Raw genomic sequence first — 14,006 nt, 5'->3', positions numbered from 1 at the left:
CCCTTCTTCCCGCAACTACCTCAACACCAGGTGAGCCTAGACCCGCAACAAATTACACGGTGGGTTAACCATCGACAGCAGTGGGGTGGGACTGATACGTCAGTCCCTCGTAGTCTTGTGGTGACGACCACAGCTTCACCCCAACGGGACAGGAGGTCCCTAGGTGAGCCACGAGGTGTTTACACCTCCTGCCACCGCGAGCCACGGGGAAGCACCATCCTCTGCCGCAACAACCCAGATGAGCCACGAGGGGCTTGTATCCTCTGCCACCGTGAGCCACGAGGGCGTAATACCCTCTGCCACAACCAGGACAGGAGGTCCTTTGACGAGGGAGGAGAGCCCTCTATAACAAATAGGGCAGGAGGCCCAATAGTGGATTGTACAGGGCTCACGCCCCTAGCCACTCTAAGGGTAAGAGACCCTCACACACAGCCACAAGTGGGTCCCAGGACCGATCAACCTGGTGCCACGGCAATTGTAAAGACAAGAGAGAGAGTCGCCTCTATGCTACCCTCTATAAGTGCAAGAGAGACCACGGCCCCCGTGTGTCCTCTAGAGTCAGCTAACTCCTGCAGGAGTAGCTGGACACCACCCGGGGGAGTTGCCCCTAAAGTGTCACCTGAACAGAGGCCCGGTCCCAGTCGGGACCTACCTCCCACCCCCGGGAAATTCTTGTTTTCCCCAGGTACCAGCAGGAGACGAGGCCGCAGCCCACACCTGACGGCGCGTCCCCCAGCAGACCTCCGCAGTCCTCGGACCCCTAGGCGAGCCCAGCAACCCGTCGACGCCGACCTCCCCCTGCCGCAGACCCTACGACGTCAGGCCCGTCTGCTACACCTGTTTGGCCCCAGTCCATAGGGCCAACACAGACAGGCCTCCCTTCACAGTGACCAGAGGAGGGCCTACAACAGGTCGAGACCCAAGGCAAGAGGGTCTCCCTGCACCGTGACCAGAGGAGGGTCTACAACAGGTCGAGACCCTAGGCAAGAGGGTCTCCCTGCACCGTGACCAGAGCGAGGACCTACACCTTATAGTGACAAAGTGATATCGCCCCAGAAACTCGGGCAAGAATAGTGACTTTCCCTTTCTTGTTGTGATACAGTGACAGAGTGAACCAGCGGGATTATACCAAAAAGTGTCCGTAAATACCTTCCCCTGGAAAAGACTATAAGTTCTGGGTTCATACGACTAGTGCTATCTCCAAGTCCGGTCTAGAGTAGTCTCCCCCCTTGTCAGTGCACGCGCGGGCGAGAGTTGCCGCGCCGAGCCCAAACAGTGAATTATAGTGTTCTACCCCCCTTGTTATTTTATAGTAATAATCCCTCCTCGGCTCATCAAGCCCAGATATCTCTATTGCCCCAGCACCCTAAGACCTTTTGGACTTTGATACAAGCTAGTCCCATCCACTTATGGACTCTTAACCCATTGTAAAGCATAATTAAAGAGTGTGTGAATATCCCGTGTTTTACTAACGTAACTTTGTATATCTGTATCCTCTGTCCATAATACCATTCTATGTAATATTGTCAAGGTGTTAGAATTAAGGTAATAGATGTGTTAAAGGTGGACTGCCTAGTTTTTATGTCCTGTTCCTTTGTTAGTGCATTACTTCCGGTCCGGAAAGAGGACCCCGCTCAGTAGCTAGTGTCTTTAGTACGAGGAGTCGGCCTAAAAACACTCAGCATAACAGGGACTTTGGCAAAAGCTTTGCCATTGCACTTGACATCTCAAAGGTTTTCGATCGAGTCTGGCATAAATCTCTAATTTCCAAACTGCCCTCTTACGGCTTCTATCCTTCTATCTGTGCCTTCATCTCTAGCTTCCTTTCTGGTCGTTCTATAGCCGCTGTTGCAGACGGCCATCGTTCTTCTCCTAGATCTATCAATAGTGGTGTTCTTCAGGGCTCTGTCCTATCACCAACTCTCTTCCTTTTATTCATCAATGACCTTCTAAGCTGTACATCTTACTCTATCCACTCATACGCTGATGACTCCATCCTTCACCTTTCCATCCGGTTCCCGCAACGTCCATCTCAGCAGTTACTTCAACAAACAAGGGATGAGGCTATGGCACACCTAATGTCTGACTTGGCTCGTATCTCTGACTGGGGTAAAAATAATTTGGTTGTTTTTAATGCATCAAATACTCAGTTTTTACACCTATCAACCCGACAAAATCTTCCACAGGTGTACCCACAAATGTTTAATAATATTCAGCTTAATCCTGCATCATCCTTGAACATGCTTGGGGTTTCATTTACTTGGGACTTATCTTAGAAAGATCATATTACAGCTCTTGTAAAATCTGCTTCCAAGAGATTTGGTGTGCCAATCCGACTCTGTTCCTTCTTTACCCCTGCACACTTGTTGACTCTATACAGGGTTTTTATCCGCCCCTGTGTGGAGTACAAGTCTCATGTGTGGGGAGGCTCCCCACATACAGTACAGCTCTTCTCAATAGGGTAGAGTCAAAGGCTTTTTGTCTCATTAACTCTCCTCCTCTTACTGACTCCTTTTAACCTCTGTCTCTTCGTCGCACTGTTGCATCTTTATCTCTTTTCTATCGCTACTTCAATGGTCACTGCTCCTCTGAACTGTTTGTATGCATTCCTCCACCTCTACGACGGGCGCGTAGCACCCGTCTAGCAGCAAACTCTCGTCTCTTTTCTGTCCAACTCTCTAATGCAATAGTTAACCGATACTCCCGGTCCTTCATTTATGCAACAGGTCAGCTCTGGAACTGTCTCCCTCTGTCTGTATTTCCTGCTTCCTATGACCTCCAGTATTTCAAACGCAGTGTGTCCAGGCATCTCGAAATGATCGGATCTTGAATTGGGCTCTCTCTTGTATTTTGGTTTTCTCTTGGAAGGAACAATGATTGCGGGCTCGCGACCTTTGGTTCCTTCTTCCTCGCATAAAAGAAAAAAAAAATCGACAAAACTTCTCAGGTCAATTCGTCTGTGTTATGCAGCATATTCTGCGCCCGATTCTTCGCCTTGGATTCAGATACGGTGCGGGCCTTCGGTTATTTGTTCTTGACCGGTCCAGAGTATGCAGACAAGGAGGTGAGGTTCAAACACAAACTGATCAAATGCACAAGTGTAATAAACAATGAACAAAGTACAAACACACAGACATCGATATACATGGCAGTACATGACCAATCTTACACAATAAAAATATATTAAACAATACAGAGCAATATAGGTCACACTTACATTAACTATACACCACGATACAATACACTTATGACACTTACAGTACACTGGATATGTCTCCTTAGAACACACGCGTAGGAGTAAGGGCACAATAGGACCTTTAGCACAGTCTGTCTCGGTATGAGCACATACGCGTGACATGGACTGGGTGCATCATGAATGATATTACAGTACACTCGCGTGTACTGTTATATCACTCATTATGCTCTTGCGTGACATAGACGGGATATATGCTGCCTTATAATACACTCGTGTGACATGAGTGGGAGGATCTATCACTTATAATACACTAGCGTGACATGGACGGGAGGCAGCACTATTTCACAGTACTTTCACGTGTCATGAACGCATCAGAATATTACTCCCAGTACACTCGCTTGACATAAACGGGATATAACCATGGAATACAGTATATTACACACAATAGCCTACGAGGTAGGGACACAACACTTGTACATCAACCGAGTTAATTGTGTATTGCATGGGGGGGGGGACACACGCGGGACGGCCGGGACTGGTTTCACTGTACCAATGATAGCACTCAACATAGACTCTCCCCTGGGATCACGATTTAGCACACACTGGGGCCTGGAAATCACTTATGGTAACGGACGGGGGGAAACACTTTTCACAGGGGCGTGTACTAACACCAGAGAGGGGAGGGGGGAACACTGACAGGGGGCGTATACACAGTTCAGAGCATTTCTACTCACGGGTACAGGTGGGCGGTGAGTGGCGCTAGGGGCGCGCCTGGGCTCACTACCCTAGCAGCCGCAGGTGACGGCCGGGAGTAGGGGGAGGGCCGTCAGGTGTGCGTTCCCAATGGGAGTTGCTGCCGGCGTTGCCTGGAGTCCGCGTGGAGCTGAAGGGCAGAGTGGTGGGCAGCCCTTTCCTGGTGGGGGCCCTGGGAGAGTGGGCCAGGAGGCGCACAGCACGGTGCCTGCTCTCAGTCATGGTGGGTGTCCTAGGGGCGGACCTGACCTGGTCCGGGCAGAGGGTCGGCCACGGGAGTATCGTCGCCTCCCTGGAGCTGTGGTCTCGCCTAGGGGAGGCGGCCGTCAGGGGAGGACTGCGGCTGCTTGCATTAGGGGGGGAGTCTAGCAACCCCTGTGGGTGTCTGGGGTGGCTCGCTGGGGCCTGGGACTGTGGTCTCGCCTAGGGGAGGAGGCCGTCAGGGGTGGTGTGCAGCCGCTCACTCCGGGAGAGGTCGTCAGTGGCTGTAGGCAACGAGGGTGGCACTGTGGCGACAAGATGTCTGGCCTCGGAGTGGTCTCGCCCTATCTGGTCTCTGGTGGGGTACCTGTGGGGGAGCAGTCTCCACTCTCCATACAGGAGGGGAGGCGAGAGGGGCACCTCGCTCTACCGCAAGAGGGGCGGGCTAAGCTAGAGGCGTTGCCCTCGAAGGGAACCTCCAGAGTCACGGAAGGGAAACGACCGGTGGTCTGTTCCCCTGCTTGGTGGACTTGATGGTCCCTGCCGGAACTCCATGCCAGGGCACGAGAGGGGAGTCCGGAGGACGCCTCTTTGGCAGATCCAGTGGATACTGCCTAGCCTCCCCCCCGAGGTAGCAGCCGAAGGACATCCGGTGGACACTCCTTCAGGCAACCGCTCAACCCGGGGACGACCAGAAGGGGAGGCCCATGGGGTCTCCCGGCGGGCGCCACAGGTCCAGTGGACACTGCCCTCCTGCTGTTAGGGAATGGTGCAGCTGAGGGACGACCGGTGGTCTGCCCCCCCCCCGTGGTAGATCCAGTGGATGCTGTCACCGATCCTGTTGCCCTCCTGAGGAGTACTAGCGAAGGTAGTCTGGGTGACGTGCCGACGTGCTGGCTACCGTGCCACTGCTCCCCTGGAGTAAAGTAGGACGTAAGGTTCCAATGGAGTCCCCTCCTCTTTTAGGGGCAGATCCGGTGGACACTGCATCCGAGAGCCTACTTGGGACTTGGCTGTTTCAAGTCCCACCCCGATTCTGGTGAGTGCTTGGTCCATGGGAGTGTAATGCACTCACACTGAATTCTGCCAGGTGGTCCGGCTGCGTGGAAGGGGGACATAAGGTCACGAGGGAGATGCGTCGGTGTGGCATGGGACATCTGTAATCTTCCCTATGGCCTCCTCTTGGGGTGGTGGTGTCAGGGTCGCTCCGTCCGGTGGGTATTTCAGTCTTGTTCCTTGATAATGTGTTGCACTATGTAACATTTTCCACCATTATTTTTAGAGGGTCAGCCCCTCCAGAACTTATAAAGGTAACACAATAGGGGATGGAGGGCAGATATGGCTTTTATATCTTAGCACATGGTACACAGCCTCTCTCATCTGTACTGACAGTAACATTTGGAAAGCATGACCCCCCTACAGTAAATTTGGGGGTCAGCCACTTCCCAGTAATAAAAACGATTAGAATAGGGGGAAAATATGAGTTGAACTTATCACTTGAATTCGTCTGGTTTTTCTGAAGGTGTTCCACTTTATCTAATTTTCCAACAATGACTTAGTGGGGTCAGCCCCCATCACCTAATAAAGAATTATTAGAAAGTGAAAGGGGGGCAGATATGACTTTGATATCTTAGCACATGTTGTACACAATGGACTCTTATCTGCAGTGCGATATCTGGGGAGCATGCCCCTTCCCCAGTAATACTTGCGAGGGTAATCCCCCACCCCATAAATATAAACGATCAGCAATAGGGCATAAATTTGAATGAAACTTCCAACGTGAGTTTATTTGGTTACTCCAGGTCTTTTGCTATGTATAGTTGGAATCGGCATGCATATCGCATAACTGGGTATACAGTTTTCATGTTTTCTGTGTGTTATGCAGCGTATTCTGGGTTCAACTTCTTGAACTCAAGGTACAGTCAGGACCAGGACAGAGCATGCAAACAAGAGATAGGGCTCAAACACAGGCTAACCAGGAGTTACATGTATATTACCTTACAAATACACAGTGGACTTCCACAATACACAACACAGTACAACACTACTGCATACTGTATATGAGGCACAAGTATTACACAGAGTTTATATCACAGGTAGATGCAAGGGGTGGTGTGGGAGGAGGGCCGTCAGGGATGAGCTCTCAGGAGAGGCGCTGGTCTCAGGCTGCACACTCAGGGGTCTAGTGTAGGCTGGAGGATGGCGTAGTGAGCAGCCCTTTCCTGGCGGGGGCCTTAGGGGTGTGGTGACCCTCAGGACTGGGGCCAAATAGGGCTAGAAGGCACGCTGCTCGACGCCTGCCCTTGGCTGTGGTGGGAGTCCTGGTGGAGGGTCTGGGTTGGTTCAGGCCCAGGGTCATCGGGGCGTCCCTCGAGGTCCGGGGGCTGTGGTCTTGCTGGGAGGGGGAGGCCGTCAGGGGTCATCTGCGGCCGCTCATCCTCGGGGTGTCCGTCAGCTGCTGGGGGCGTTAGGGGCTCGGCTATAGGGACAGGACACCCAGGCTCACGACAGGTCCGCTCCAGACACTTTCCAACAGGAGTCCTGTAGGAGAGCAATCTCCACCCTTTGTAGTGTAGGGGGAGAATGAGGAGCGTCTTGTTCACTTGGCCTCTGGAAGGGCAGGCCGAGCCAGGGACGTCACCCTCGCACGGACCCTCCAGGATAGTGGAGGAGGGACAACCGGTGGTCTCTCCCTCAGCCTGGCAGGTCCGGTGGACTCCGCTGGAACTCCACTCTGGGGCAGAGGAATGAGGTCCGGTGGACTCTTCTTCCACCTTGTAGGTCTGGTGGACTCTACCCAGGCTTCCTCCTGGGGTAGTGGAGGAAGGAGGTCTGGTGGATTCTCCCTCTGCCTGACAGGTCCAGTGGACTCTGTTGGGGCCCCACCCATCCTGGGGACAGCAGGAGGAGGAAGTCTGGTGGACTTTCTGGCTCCTAACTCTACCACCTTCCTGCTGCCGGGGAAAGTCGCAGCTGAGGGACGACCGGTGGTCTCTTCCTCTGTGGCAGGTCCGGTGGACTCTACCACGGCTCTGCTCCCTTCCCTGGGCCTGCAGGTGGGGGAAGTCCGGTGGACGTTCCGAAACCCGTGCTCAGGAAGGTGGGTGGCAAAAGAAGGAGGTTCAGTGGACTCTCCTCCTGCAGTAGGACCGGTGGACTCTACTGCGCCACTGCTTCCCTTGGGATGTGTAAGTCTAAGAGGACCGGTGGTCTCTCCTCCTCTTGTGATGGCAGGTCCGGTGGGCTCTGCTACCGAGGGCCTACTCGGAATTGTATACAAACAAGTCCCACTCCGAGTCTGGTGAGTGCTGTCCTCGTCGGAGGGTAATGCACCTGGACGATGCACTTCCCGTGGGTTTGGCTGGGTGGAAGAGGGGCATAAGGTAGCTGGGGACGTGGGCCGGTGTGGCTCGGGGTCCTTGTGAGCCTCCCCGTGGCCTCCTCTTGGGATGGGTGACGCCTCCCCGTGTCCTCCTCTTGGGGTGGGTGTGCCGGGGTCGCTCCGTCGGGTGGGTATTCACTCTGAATGCACAGAAGACATTGCTCATCTTTATTTCATATATGAGGCCCCCTAGAGACAGAGGGGGCCCCAAGCGGTCACTTGTATCTCTTGTACCTAAAACCAGCAGAGAAAGAGAGAGAATACTGTATTTGCATTAACCCTAGAAAAAAATTTATACAATTGCTGGGATGCATGAATGTATGATTAAAAAAAAAAAAAAAAAAAAAAAAAGCGCAGATGAGTAAGAAGGAAATCTAATGGAAAACGAAGATAAAGAAAATAGCGATGAGGCAGACGGAGATATGCTAAGAAAGTGAAAGTTAAGGAGACGCTGATAAAATGAGCAAACAGTGGAGCATAAACATTAAAAAAAAAAAAAAGTGTAAACATTCATCAGCCTTTTCAACCAGATTCAATACCGTCACTTTCACCGCGATTTTTAAAAGCCAGCCATTGACTCGATATTGTGATTTCGGTGTCCAAACTTTCACTACATTTCATTGAGGGGTGAAGGGTGCTAGATGGGTGGGTGAGGTGCGTAGTGAAGTGTGAAAAGGTCATAGAAACTTTCTGTATGAGAGCAGTTTCGAGTTAAATAGAGTAATCTTGAGATAGCAAGAAGATACCGGTAAAGTCTCGTTAGTTTAGGACTTTAGGGGATTTAGTAGCACCTCTTCTTTAGCGCATTTATTTTGACAATTGCATTTTGATGTCTACTTGCATGTTACTTACGCAAACCGTGTCAGAAGTAAAAATTTTTACACAACATTCAAGTTAATACTGAAGTGCAATGAGCAAAATATATAGCTAAGGAATCAAGTGCTACCGAGTCCGCCATGGCAACAAACGTGCGACTCAGTATACAAAACAGTAAACCTTATCAAGACGCGAGAACGTAACACCTTCAGTACGATGACATTTTTATTCTCTTCCTACTATCACCAGGCGATTTTGTTTCTCAAGGAAGATTTCTTGTAGCGAAAAGTTTAACCCCTTTCAGTTCGAAAAATCTCTATCCAGCTGAGCAAAACAGCTTGGGCATAGCAGGAATTAAATGAAAAAGACATCAACGACTGGAAGGAGTTAAGACTGGATTTGTGTTCACCCCATCATAACATGAGATACCATGACTGTTGTATTTCTACTGCTGTCAGACAGTTTAGTTGAGCTTAGTAGAGGTTTGTTCTGGTGCCAACATCGTTTCCCATGACGAGTTGTAGTTTCACACTATTGTTACATATTACATACAAAGTTGTTTATTCATAATGAACAATGTGTAATATAGTGTGAATGATAAGCAACCAAACACCATTTTACTGTAAAGTGTGTCTTGGGTTAAGATGCGCAATCAGACAGCCTTTTTCAATCAGAACAACCTAGGGTAATGGGAAGGCGATAGAGAAATATATTGTATACAGTATATGTTTAAAGTCTTAGGGAAATATTTACCTTGCTGGTATACTTTAATGTAATCAATACTATTGATGGAGGTGTATAATATGCATGGTAAAGTTGTGATGCTTCTATTCATGTATAAATCCCAGTTGTCTGTGGGGTTTGGCATCTCTGAATATGCTGATTCCAGTGCCACTCCCCAATGGGGGAAGACGGCTAACAGCAGATCGCACTTATCATTCAAACGAGAGGGACGTAAAACTCTGAGCTCTCTCTGTGTCGCAGTTGTATCTTTCTGTTCCAATAAATAGAGATAAATCTGCTCAGTTTTCAGTTCACCTGCACACGCTACCTCTACCAATTCCTTCAACAGGATCTACACCGATTCCCACCATCTCCAGTGTGTGAGAAAGACAATTGATGGAGAGTGTCAGCCGGAAGTGACTTCGACCAGGCGCAACGTTATTAACCTTGCTTGGAACAGTGAGGTCACGTCTAAGCTGATATATAATTGGTCGCAGTGGCGGGATTCCTGCCAACTGATACAGGTTCCCGCTGTCTAACGCAAATATTTCTGTCATCAGAGGGTTAGTGGTGACTGTGTTTAACCCACGGACTAGTAGAGACTATTTTTAATCTGAAGAGCTAAACAACAATCAGCCAATTCCAAGCTTAACCCCTTCACTTTCAGCAGCCCGTCTTACTCAGATTAGTCACTGTCTCCAGGTGATTATATCCGACAGGAGACAGACACTTCAGAGTTTGATATAGCCTCAGTTAATCCTTTCACTACTACACATCTTTTCTAAGTTGAATGAAATCGTCTAGTTGCAGTCAAAATCGTGTGAAAATGACATCCTCGGGCTGAAAGGGAAAATAAATCGTCTGGGGAAGTTACGTTAAGATACTGAAAGTTGTTATCGTCCTCGGAATTGATAGCGACTGTTTTCAGCCATTGCATAGTGTGATGATGGAGTCACGTAGTACACATGTGAGATAATGCAGTGTAGGGGCGGGATTGAGCAATAAAGGATGAAATTAATCAGTCCGGGTGTGGGTTCATGCAGTGCGGAGTTAGGGGCAGGCAGATTGAGGGTGAGGTACTGAGATGAGGAGGTGAAATCGTAAAGTGTGGGGCTCGGGACATGCAGTGTGGGGATGTGATCATGATTTGTGAGGGTGATGTTCCGCAGTACCGAGGTGAGGTCATGCAGTACAGTGTAGGGTCATGCATTGTGAGGATGGGATCATGCAATAAAGAGGTGAAGTCATGCAGTCAAGAGGTGGGACCATGCAGTGCGAGGGTGGAATCATGCATTGTGAAACTGGGATCATGCAGCATAGAGGCTGGGTAATGCAGTATGAGGGTGGGAGCATATAATATGAGGGTTGGATCATGCAGTGTGAAGGTCGTGTCATGCAGTGTGAGAATGGGAGCCATGCACTTGAGTCCACGCAGTATAGAGGTGAGGATATGCAGTCTGAGGGTGGAGTCATGAAATGAAGTGTGAGTGTAACACACACTGTGACTGTGAAGTCATGCAGCATGAACGTGGGATTATGCAGTGTGAAGGTAGGGGCATGAATTGTGAGGGTGGAGTAACGCAGTGAAAGGGACTCCACCCTCAGAATGGGGTCATGCCGTGTTAGGGTGAGACTATGCAGTGTGAGAGTGGGTTCATGCACTGTAAGGCTGGGATCATACACCCTGAGGACGGGGTCATGCAGTGTGAGTATGGGGTCGTGTAAGTAAGGTGGGTTCATGCAACACAAAGGTAAAGTCATACAGTGTGAGGGTTGAGTCATGTAGTGTGAGGGCTGACTCAAATAAGGTGAAGGTGGAATCATGCAATGTGAGGGTGTAATCATGCATTGTGAAAATGGGTAACGCAGTGTGAGTATAAGTTCATGCAGTAAGTGATACTATTGGAATCAGGCAGTGAGAGGGTGCGGTCTTGCAATGTGAAGGTGGGTCAGTCAATGCACGTGTGGACTTATGCATAATATACCACCAAAATCAATCATCATAAAAGCAACTCTGTAGAATAAACAGACTTGCATTATCAATCAGTCCCAGTATTATCAGTGTTTTTTAAGAGAGGTGCAGTGAGACAGATAAGGCCTGATAACGTAATCTCATAGGCTCATTCATATCTTCACTTTACGTCTCTACTTTTATCAGTGGTAATGGCTGTTATTTTTCTTTTCTTTTTTTTCGGTGTCTTTTCACATTTTTTTCTTTTTCTTCTCAGTGATCCTTTTGTATTTCCTCTTTCAGATAATGAGAGAGAGAGAGAGAGAGAGAGAGAGAGAGACTGCTAATTTATCCTAATAGGCTCTCTAACATTTTCACTTTATCATTCCGTCAGATGTTTGGGTTCTTATTATACTTCTTATTCCTGCTCTGTTTTATCTTTCATATTCTCTTGTCTTTCTTAATTTTCTCTTTTCTATTTTCTTTTTTCTTCTCGTTGGGGAGCTAACCAGAAACAGACAGACAGACAGACAGACAAAGACTAACAATGCACACCTATTAATCCCGACGAGGAGAACCGACCTTCACAGTTCGAGAAATAATACTCTCAAACTATTTTATTTAAAGAAAAGAATAGTCACCAAAAATCTTTCTCCCAGCCTATTCATCTGAAAAATCGCAGGTGGAAAACATACCACCCAAAACACCCATGAGCATAGTAAAATTCCTGAATGCACATTTTATTGGAAAAAAAAATTAAAATAGACATAATTACTCGTACCTTTTCTGAAATATTATTAGTCGTCATATCCGTTGCCATGTTACTGCAACTTTCTAATCTACCACTATAATGCTGCCACCGTTCTAATCTACCATATAATACTGCCACCATTCTAATCTACCATATAATACTGCCACCATTCTAATCTACCACTATAATGCTGCCACCATTCTAATCTACCACTATAATGCTGCCATCATTCTAATCCACCACTATAATACTGCCACCATTCTGGTCTACCATATAATACTGCCGCCATTCTAATCTACCACTATAATACTGCCGCCTTTTCAATCTACCACTATAATACTACCTACATTTTAATCTACCACTATAATACTGCCACCATTTCTATCTACCATTATAATACTATCTACATTTTAATTTACCACAATTACACCGCCACCATTCAAACACACCACTACAATACTGCCACTACTTAATCTACCGCTATCAGACTACCACCTTTTAGTTCTGTACCACTATAACACTACCGCCATTCAGATTCGCAACTAAAATACTGTCATCTTTTACAATATTTTGCCAGCTAAATTTGCTCCTAGATTTTTCTCACCAATTAACCACTTCAGTTTTGTACTCTCTCTCTCTCTCTCTCTCTCTCTCTCTCTCTCTCTCTCTCTCTTCACCTTTAGTGAAACAGTTCGAACAAATGGAGAACTAATGGAGATAGTTTAGCACTCCTTATCACGTCCTCGAGCTGAAGGAGCACTCAGCTTTATCACTGTATTATTTGTCGTTTTTTTACTGTTTTTTCATCCCGATAATATGTAGGAAAGTGAAACTTGTGTACAGTATATACTGTAGGATTATGCTGTAGCGCCCGGCTTGCACACACATGACTCTGGGGTAATATCGTGAAACTATGAAAGAAACATCAAGAAAAGAGCTCTCTCTCTCTCTCTCTCTCTCTCTCATAATTTCACCACTCGCAGAGATTTGTCCGAGTTGCCTAATGTCTACACCACTCTGAATGGTTTTCCCACGAGAGAAGGAGCGGTTCCTAGCTCACCCACAACAGTGAGAAAAATAAATAAATAGGTAACACACACACACACACACACACACACACACACATATATATTTATATGATGCAGCGATCTGATCTGTTTTTTAATTAGTTTTGCTCTTCCGCTGTACTACGGTTTATGGGAGATTTTTAAAAGTATTTACAGGGTTGAAAATAATATAAGACCTCTTAAATTTAGTCCATTACCCTTTGTAAAGATGTTTGGAGAGAATGCGAGGGAGATGGGTGGAGAGAGTTACTCAGATATATAGAACCCAAAGGCTTCATTTGTCCAGCTCTAATAAATAGCCGGAGAGAGAGAGAGAGAGAGAGAGAGAGAGAGAGAGAGAGAGAGAGAGAGAGGGGCCACGCCAGCCATATATCACCATTATCTCCCCAGTAATAAGGGAAATGGTAGGGTGGTGATAAGAGGCCAGTGGTAATGGGGATGGCAGGAGACAAAGGGGAGGGGGAGATAGGGTTAGAAAATGGGTGATGATGGGAAGCGTCATTATTATCTCTATAATCATCATCATCATCATCGTCACCATCATCATTATCAACTTCATTATCATCTCCATAATCATTATCATCACAATCGTCACCATCATCATTATCATCATCATTCCCACCAGGATTTCTCTCACCTGAACTAAATCATGTCCTTGGTACCATGGATAAATCTTGGAATTAGAGTTAATGATAAGTCAGTCTACAGTTACTAATTAACATAAGAGAACATTAGGAAAAGCGATGATGCAGGTATACCTAGAGAAAGATGTACTTATTAACAGGATTATGCAGTTACCAATAAAGAAGCATGCGTTATGTCCCCATGGCTAGTTAATATGAGAGTGGTTAAAAATGTAGATATGGAGACAGGAGAGGGGGTTGTGATCAATGGTGAAGGTAGAGTATCTCAAATTTGATATACTCGTGTGTAGATGATAATACGTTGCTTGTTACTGGTGTGTAGGAGCTTTGAAGGCTGGTGCAGAATTTTGTGAATGTCTGTGAGCGAACTGTTTTAAAAGTAGATGTAGTGAGAGTAAAGTGATGGATGTTCATGAGAGAGAGAGAGAGAGAGAGAGAGAGAGAGAGAGAGAGAGAGAGAGAGAGAGAGAGACAGACAGACAGACAGACAGAGACAGACAGACAGACAGACAGACAGACACA

Source organism: Coenobita brevimanus, chromosome 57, assembly GCF_032717465.1.
Source record: "Coenobita brevimanus isolate Jiangsu-jjx chromosome 57, ASM3271746v2, whole genome shotgun sequence".
In the NCBI taxonomy this organism is placed as follows: domain Eukaryota; kingdom Metazoa; phylum Arthropoda; class Malacostraca; order Decapoda; family Coenobitidae; genus Coenobita; species Coenobita brevimanus.
This window is presented reverse-complemented; position numbering follows the sequence as displayed.